General features: G+C 41.2%; 1 long non-coding RNA gene across 5 annotated transcripts in view; it reads right to left on the bottom strand.

The window, feature by feature from the left end:
- The window catches only part of LOC133644661 (uncharacterized), a 117,353-nt gene that overhangs the window by 6,740 nt on the left and 100,755 nt on the right, over window positions 1–9,858 (bottom strand). The gene's annotated exons all lie outside the window — the stretch shown is intronic.

A 9,858-nucleotide genomic window follows, 5' to 3' on the forward strand; every position in this document is an offset into this window, starting at 1 on the left:
AATAATATAATCATTATGAAATGAATACATTATTAAATAAAGCTTTGGACTGGAGGTAAAAAGTGCTATTTATTTAATACTTAATTTATAAAAAATATTGTTAGTAATTTTCTGTCATGTCCACCTTACATTTTTTTCCACGCTCGCCACTGAATTTAAACACTAGAACCTGATCATATGTAATCATTCATCTGTACAAACCGCTGTATGAGTTGCTGGCACCAGCATTTTACTGATTAATAAAATGCTCTGAAATAACTTCTAAAATATTAAAATGTAAGTTTATCAACTAAATGTGTAACATTTACAAAAAGACAGTTCATTCTCAAAACAGAGAAAAAAAACATTGTAATATTATTCGGTTCTATTTGACTTTAGCCACTAGAGGGCAGTGTCGTCATTCGAACGACGTTTCTACACCAGTCTGGTTTTTGTGTTGCCGTAAAGTTAAATGTGATCTATTAACAAAAGGACAGTTTATGCATTTTATTGCGTTTCACACATGACTATACTTTCACATTTACACTGAGATTAAGATTGATTAGAAAACATTTTATTCGACTACAGGACTTACTATTGTTTTGTTGTAATTCCGTTACTATTGTAAAAAGTCCTAAATACATTATATGACTATAAAACATTAAAACATACGCAAATAATGCACGTTTAATTTAAATTAATGTACTTATTTTAAAATAACAAATAAAATATCCATACCCAAAGACTAAAAAAAACCTTCTCCTTGCCTAAAGAATTGAATGTAAATGTTAATTTAAAGTCAAATGAACATTTGAAAATATATCTATATGCTTCTGTATTATAATTGAATAACAATAAATATAAAAAATATGAAACCTAGCCTAAAAATGCAAATGCCAATAATACATCAAATAAATACATTTTAATTTTTTTCAAAACACAACATGTCAGTAACATTGACTGAAGATACATAAAATATATTCATATATGTTTTTAAATTATATATAAAGTACTAAAATGTAAATACTTAAACATTACTTATATATTAACTTTATGTATTGTGTAAAGTTAGTTATCTACAAATGTAATTAAATTAGATTCAATATAAAAAATATACAATCAACAGAAGAGTTTATATATTAAAAACAAAAGCATATCCAGGCCGGAAAAAATGCAAATATTATGGCTAGTACATTTGAATTTGAAATATGACAGTACCAATGAATTACGATATTAAACTATACAATTTATAGATTAAATATGTTCAATATTAAAGAATCACATGCAAATATTAAAGGGGACCTATGATGAATTTTTTTTACTGACTTATTAATGTTACAATATTGGATAAACAATGCCAAAGTGTCACATCACAAAGTTAATGCATTTGCACATATTTTTGTATTATTTTCACAGTGGATACAGTGTGACATCACAGATTGACGGATGTACTTATATGGTCACTTTCAGTACACGCTCTCTGCCCACACGGCCTCTCCTCTCCTCTCCTCTCTGCCGCCTGTAGTCTCCAGTGTTATCCCTTCCTCTTTCACGCCCTCCCGCCTGCTCTGATGTCTATTAAATAAATACGTCTGTGTTTATTTGTCCACGACCTATTACACGGGACTGTTTTGTCAACATGGGCCAGTAAGTACAAAGTTGGATTGGACGCGCAAGACACGTCGAGAAAGAGGGAGCCATCGCGACATTTCTACTTGGTTTGAGGAAACACAAGAAAAAGGTAATAATATTTTCATACGACCTTGGCATGTGAACAATAGCATGTGTGCGGCTCTTTGTCGATTGGAGAGTGTGCCTAATGTTGTGACCAGGTGAAGCTGTATAATGTTTATTTTCAACCATGACTGAAAGAAAAGAGCAGAGATCACTTCAAGACCCACATTTAAACGATGATACTTATGGAGGTGGGCCGTGGTTTCATTAACAGTGTTTTTCAACCACTGTGCCGCGGCACACTAGTGTACTGTGAGATACAGTCTGGTGTGCCGTGGGAGATTATCTAATTTCATCTATTTGGGTTAAAAATATTTTTTGCAAACCAGTAATTGAAGTCTGCAAATGATGTGTTGTTGTTGAGTGTCGGTGCTGTCTAGAGCTCGGCAGACTAACCGTGTAATACTCTTCCTTATCAGTAGGTGGCAGCAGGTAGCTAATTGTTGACATTGTTGATTGTCATGCCATGTTCGGATGTACATTGTGGACGCCGTCTTTGCTCCACAGTAAGTCTTTGCTGTCGTCCAGCATTCTGTTTTTGTTTACTTTGTAGCCAGTTCAGTTTTAGTTTTGTTCTGCACAGCCTTCCCTAAGCTTCAATGCCTTTTCTTAGTGGCACTCACCATCCATCCATCCATCCATCCATCTTCTACCGCTTATCCGAGGTCGGGTCGCGGGGGCAGCAGCTTAAGCAGGGAAGCCCAGACTTCCTTCTCCCCAGCCACTTCGTCCAGCTCCTCCCGGGGGATCCCGAGGCGTTCCCAGGCCAGCCGGGAGACATAGTCTTCCCAACGTGTCCTGGGTCTTCCCCGTGGCCTCCTACCGGTCGGACGTGCCCTAAACACCTCCCTAGGGAGGCGTTCGGGTGGCATCCTGACCAGATGCCCGAACCACTTCATCTGGCTCCTCTCGATGTGGAGGAGCAGCGGCTTTACTTTGAGCTCCCCCCGGATGACAGAGCTTCTCACCCTATCTCTAAGGGAGAGCCCCGCCACCCGGCGGAGGAAACTCATTTTGGCCGCTTGTACCCGTGATCTTGTCCTTTCGGTCATAACCCAAAGCTCATGACCATAGGTGAGGATGGGAACGTAGATTGACCGGTAAATTGAGAGCTTTGCCTTCCGGCTCAGCTCCTTCTTCACCACAACGGATCGATACAGCGTCCGCATTACTGAAGACGCCGCACCGATCCGCCTGTCGATCTCACGATCCACTCTTCCCTCACTCGTGAACAAGACTCCGAGGTACTTGAACTCCTCCACTTGGGGCAGGGTCTCCTCCACAACCCGGAGATGGCACTCCACCCTTTTCCGGGCGAGAACCATGGATTCGGACTTTGAGGTGCTGATTCTCATCCCAGTCGCGTCACACTCAGCTGCGAACCAATCCAGCGAGAGCTGAAGATCCTGGCCAGATGAAGCCATCAGGACCACATCATCTGCAAAAAGCAGAGACCTAAACCTGCAGCCACCAAACCAGATCCCCTCAACGCCTTGACTGCGCCTAGAAATTCTGTCCATAAAAGTTATGAACAGAATCGGTGACAAAGGGCAGCCTTGGCGGAGTCCAACCCTCACTGGAAACGTGTCCGACTTACTGCCGGCAATGCGGACCAAACTCTGACACTGATCATACAGGGAGCGGACCGCCACAATCAGACAGTCCGATACCCCATACTCTCTGAGCAGTCCCCACAGGACTTCCCGAGGGACACGGTCGAATGCCTTTTCCAAGTCCACAAAACTCATGTAGACTGGTTGGGCAAACTCCCATGCACCCTCAAGGACCCTGCCGAGAGTATAGAGCTGGTCCACAGTTCCACGACCAGGACGAAAACCACACTGTTCCTCCTGAATCCGAGGTTCGACTATCCGGCGTAGCCTCCTCTCCAGCACACCTGAATAGACCTTACCGGGAAGGCTGAGGAGTGTGATCCCACGATAGTTAGAACACACCCTCCGGTTCCCCTTCTTAAAGAGAGGAACCACCACCCCGGTCTGCCAATCCAGAGGTACCGCCCCCGATGTCCACGCGATGCTGCAGAGTCTTGTCAACCAAGACAGCCCCACAGCATCCAGAGCCTTAAGGAACTCTGGGCGGATCTCATCCACCCCCGGGGCCCTGCCACCGAGGAGCTTTTTAACTACCTCAGCAACCTCAGCCCCAGAAATAGGAGAGCCCACCACAGATTCCCCAGGCACTGCTTCCTCATAGGAAGACGTGTTGGTGGGATTGAGGAGGTCTTCGAAGTATTCCCTCCACCGATCCACAACATCCGCAGTCGAGGTCAGCAGAACACCATCCTCACCATACACGGTGTTGATAGTGCACTGCTTCCCCTTCCTGAGGCGACGGATGGTGGTCCAGAATCGCTTCGAAGCCGTCCGGAAGTCGTTTTCCATGGCTTCCCCGAACTCCTCCCATGTCCGAGTTTTTGCCTCCGCGACCGCCGAAGCCGCACACCGCTTGGCCTGTCGGTACCTGTCCGCTGCCTCAGGAGTCCTATGAGCCAAAAGAACCCGATAGGACTCCTTCTTCAGCTTGACGGCATCCCTCACCGCCGGTGTCCACCAACGGGTTCTAGGATTACCGCCACGACAGGCACCAACTACCTTGCGGCCACAGCTCCAATCAGCCGCCTCGACAATAGAGGTGCGGAACATGGTCCATTCGGACTCAATGTCCAGCACCTCCCTCGTGACATGTTCAAAGTTCTTCCGGAGGTGGGAATTGAAACTCTCTCTGACAGGAGACTCTGCCAGACGTTCCCAGCAAACCCTCACAATGCGTTTGGGCCTGCCAGGTCTGTCCGGCATCCTCCCCCACCATCGCGGCCAACTCACCACCAGGTGGTGATCGGTAGAAAGCTCCGCCCCTCTCTTCACCCGAGTGTCCAAAACATGAGGCCGCAAATCCGACGACACAACTACAAAGTCGATCATGGAACTGCGGCCTAGGGTGTCCTGGTGCCAAGTGTACATATGGACACCCTTATGTTTGAACATGGTGTTTGTTATGGACAATCTGTGACGGGCACAAAAGTCCAATAACAAAACACCGCTCGGGTTCAGATCCGGGCAGCCATTCTTCCCAATCACGCCTCTCCAGGTTTCACTGTCGCTGCCAACATGAGCATTGAAGTCCCCCAGTAGAACGAGGGAATCACCCGGGGGAGCACTCTCAAGTACTCCCTCGAGTGAATCCAAAAAGGGTGGGTACTCTGAGCTGCGGTTTGGCGCGTAAGCGCAAACCACAGTCAGGACCCGTTCCCCCACCTTTTCTTAGTGGCACTCACCTTTTGTTTATTTTTGGTTTAAGCATTAGACACCTTTTTACCTGCACACTGCCTCCCGCTGTTCCCGACATCTACAAATCAATTAGATACCGGCTGCCACCTACTGATATGGAAGAGTATTACACGGTTACTCTGCCGAGCTCTAGACAGCACCGACACTCAACAACAACACATCATTTGCAGGCTATAATTACTGGTTTGCAAAAAATATTGTTAACCCAAATAGGTGAAATTAGATAATCTCCCATGGCACACCAGACTGTATCTCGCGGCACACTAGTGGTTGAAAAACACTGATCTAGGCCATTCAACTTTGTTTTAATTTACTTAAAAATACTTTACATTTATTTATGAGAGTAAATAAATAACACTTATGAATTAAATGCTAATTCAATTGAACAGTTTGGTTTGGATTACCGACCTAACTGAGGGCCTTGAATGTATCACAGCCTCTGGCGGTAATAATAAACAGTGGACATCAGCCATATGAGGAGCTGCATTAAAACATGTATTTCCCAATAGATAAAATATCAGTTCAAAAATATGCCAAAAGAGAAAAATGGCAAGGTCGAAAATATATGTGTGTGAACACAAGAAGTGGAATGATTGAATGTGTTTTATGCATGCATACATACAATCTGTGTGGTCTTTAATATGTTCTTCTTTTTCTAATTCCCTAATGACTGTTGGGAGTGCTGACTCGGCTGTTGTAAAACAAATGATATCTCTGTCCTGTTGCAATAATCCTCATCTATTTCAGTGCAACTATTAAAATGACAGACTGTGTGTGTGTGTGTGTGTGTGTGTTCTTGTATTTCTACCCTTCTTGAGACATCAACAAGGAAAAGTACCTTCTTTATGAGGACATGTGAACAAGTTAGGACATAAATCATGGTCCTAATACAGAAAATCATTGCATCTAGTAGAGAATGTCTCATTTGCACCCCTGGTGGTGAAATCTTTCAAATATAGGGTGGTCCCAAAAAGGAGGGATTTCTCAAATTGACTGTGTGTCGCTTTTAAAAGTGCTCCCCCTCTGGTCAACACATGAAATAACAAGTGTGTGTAAGAAATTGAAATGCGCCCCCTTTGGCCAAAATTGATAAAATAAATAAAATAAATATGTATATAGAGGCATACTGTAATAACTTGAAGTAAATAATGAAGATTAAAAACCAATTACAAACAAAACCATTTTTTTTACTAAAAGCAGTCTTTTTCTCGCAATGTGTCAATTTTTTTCTGATGAAATTGGGAACAATTTCTCATATTCTTTCTGTTTCTGAAATATTGCAATATTTTCTCTTAAAATTATTACTTTTTTAATGTAAAATGATTACTTTTTAATGCAAAATGGTTACACCTGTCATAAAATTCTGAATGTTATCACAATATTGCCAATTGTTTTGTTGTTCTTGTAAAATAGTGAAATTTTTTGAGTAAAATTATGACTTTTGTTATATTTTTGACTTTTGTCATAATTTTTGCAAAGTAAAATTCCGATTATTATTATAATATTGCCAACATTTTAAAGTTTTCTTATAACATTGTGACTTTTGTCGAGTAAAATTACGACTCTTTTCATAAAATTGCCAACATTGTAAGCTTTTCTTGTACAATTGCGACTGTTATTGAGTAACATTCCAACTTTTATCATAATATTGCACAAATGTTCAGTTTTTCTTGTAAAATTTGGACTTGCTAGGAGTAAAATTACGACTTTTGTTATAATACCGCCAAAATTCCAAGTTTTTCTTGTGAAATTGTGACCTTTTTCTTGTGAAATTCCAACCGATTTTTCCCAACAAGCTTTTTATATTTGCATAGTATGTATATATTATTAATGTTGTAAATACAAATCTTTATATATCTAGAAAGGCTGGTCCTAAAAAGGTAAGCATTTTTCGGCGGTCTCAAGAAGGTAACAAATACAAGAGTGTGTGTGTGTGTGTGTCTCTGTCTTGATAAATGTGCAAGTGTCCACCAAAGCTGAATCAGACACTACGTGTTCACAGGCGTTCATTTCTCGCCTCATTCTCTAACTGGCGGAGCTTTTGTAACGCAGAGCTGGTCATATTTTGTCTCAGATTAGCGCAGTGACAGTTCAGCTTCTGCTCAAAGTATTTAGGAGACATCATTCTTTCATGGATCTAGAAGTGGCCCCATTTGTCATCCACGTTGGGCTGTAGGGGGTTTGGGGGGCTGGGGGGCACTTTTCATCTGATGTATTAGCTGGCATATGCAAGAAATGAATTATCAAGCAGGAAAAGGAGTCAATTATCCACTCCTAAAGAGGGGGCCTAGCCTTTTGTGCCCCGGGGGCCCCTTTCCATATTTACCATATCATTTCACAGAAAGGTACACTCTGGGAGATGTGGGGAGGCCCGTAGAGACACGCCCGCACAACCCTACACACACACACACACACACACACACACACACACACACATAAGTAAATGTCTTTATGCATAGAGTAATGTGGCATGTGTCATTCTGAACGTGTCGGCAACTAAATGAAGGAGAGCGTAAAGGGAATTGTCCATTACAGGCTATAAGTAGTTTCTGCAATCATCGGCGCGCACTCTGACAAGACCGAGGCAGTAAATGACAATGAATGATGTTTGATGTTTAACTGTAAGCGAAAGTTAACAGTACCAACAACTAGCAACACTGACAACACAGGGGCTCGTTTCTGCAATCGGCGGTGTGCACTGCGACAAGAACGAGGCAGCAGCAAGTCGAACACAAGATCATTTGCAACAGCGTAGGTCGTTGAACCGAATCCTCTACGCGAACTATTTGGTGGGGCCCCTCTGTCCTTTTCTCTTAGCAAATCCAAAAAGAACTTGGTAGCATTCGCTGCTTTGTTGGCTAGAAGATTGATTTTGTTAAACTGGAAGGCTGCAGTGCCTCCCTGCAACACCCGAAGATTGGAGATATTCTTTATTTCTTTATATTGGAGAAAATTAGGCTGACATTGAACGGTTGTTCTGTGAAGTTTCAGAGAGTATGGGGTTGTTTTCAAAAATAGGTAAAAGAGACTGAACTTAAAAAAAAGTGATTTAAAAGTAGATCATTGATGAGCCTTTTGTCTGCTTTTGTGTATTGCTGCACCGTGTTCAGGAGTGCAGTTGTCTGTGGCTTCATATCAATATTTGCCTGTACTTATACTGTAATTAATGCGTGTTTTTTATTTTATGTAATGTATCATTTTTGTGGGTTATTTGTTTGGGGGAAGATAACATTTGACATGTGTTTAATTGTATTTCTGGACTTTATACTGTATGTCACAAATTCAATAAACAAATGTTTAAAAAAAAAAAAAAAAAAAAAAAAAAGCAAAGGTCCCCGTAACAGCCTAATATGCATGAATTCACAGCAGCTTTTTCAAAATGTTTTGACGCTGATTTTTTTTTTCAATAGCATTAATTCAATTTGTGATTTGCTACATTTTTTTTAGGTGTTCCTTATAACTCTAACCTACAAAAACCCTGACAAAAACTAGAAAACAATTGATGTTTTTCTCGTGTTATACCACAGAGGCCCCATTTACACTGCAAATCAAATCAGATTTTTTAATATTTTATATTTATATTTTTTATATTTATATAGCGCTTTTCTCTAGTGACTTAAAGCGCTTTTACATAGTGAAACCCAATATCTAAGTTACATTTAAACCAGTGTGGGTGGCACTGGGAGCAGGTGGGTAAAGTGTCTTGCTCAAGGACACAACGCACGGCCGCTCTACCAACCGAGCTATACTGCCCTCAATTGACACAGATTAGATTTTTATGACCATTTTAATTTATTTTCACGTGAAAACACAAATTTTTAGGGTAAGGTGACTTTTATTTCATTCTGGACTAGTAATAAAACTATAACATATAATATAAAACTATCTATATATACCGTATTTCCTTGAATAGCCGCAGGGGCGTTAATTAATTTAAAACCTCCTGTCACACCTGCGTTTACCGGAAACCGGCGGGATGGCCGTGCATGCGGTAATTATTTTAAAACCTCTTCTCACTCCGGCGTTTACCAAAAGGAATCCATAAAATTTAGGCGTGCGCTTTGAGTGTGATGTAAGCATACCATCATGAAAAGCACATTTAATTAACAAAAACGTTATTATGGTCTTACCTGTACTTATAAATGGAGTCCATTTGCAGCTCCTTCTGACCAAAAGCATCGATAACTTGTTTATAGAAGTCTTCCTTATTTTCTTTCTTCAGTTTTAAAAGTCTCTGTTTCGATGGAGATATTCCTTTAATTATTACCTCCTGCTTCGATTGAAAGTCCAGTTTAGAAAACTGTTTTATTTTAGATACCTGTATGTGATCCTCCAAGTTAGAAGTTCAGGCAGAGGGAAAAAATAAATCTCTTGCTGCGTGTGTTCACTTCTTCTGCAGTACAGGAAGTCGCAAGAAGGATCACTAGCGCGGCAGCGCCCTCTACCACCAGGAGGCGGGAGTGATTTAATGACTTATACAGTATTTCACACACGCAGCTACGGTATATTAATAAAACATAGCTGCTTACTGTTCTCTTTAGCATACTGTACCGGTATTCAATAGCTTGAACCTTAAATCCTACTGAAAAGCTCTTTATCTTTTTTCCTTTGTGCGATAGTAAACTACTGAAATCAGCTTCCTCCATTTTGAAAAGGAGGACAGATGCGTCACTCGTGACGTAACGAATTTGACCCGGTGGAAGTTCTAGCCATATGCTAAATATTTTGCGAAACGAGTTTGACCCGGCGAAAATTATAGACATGCGATAATAAAATTAATATTTTGCGAAACGAATTTGATCCAGCTTCAATAATAAACCGGCGATAAGGCCAAGCA

The sequence above is a fragment of the Entelurus aequoreus genome, linkage group LG27 (assembly GCF_033978785.1).
Source record: "Entelurus aequoreus isolate RoL-2023_Sb linkage group LG27, RoL_Eaeq_v1.1, whole genome shotgun sequence".
In the NCBI taxonomy this organism is placed as follows: Eukaryota; Metazoa; Chordata; class Actinopteri; order Syngnathiformes; family Syngnathidae; genus Entelurus; species Entelurus aequoreus.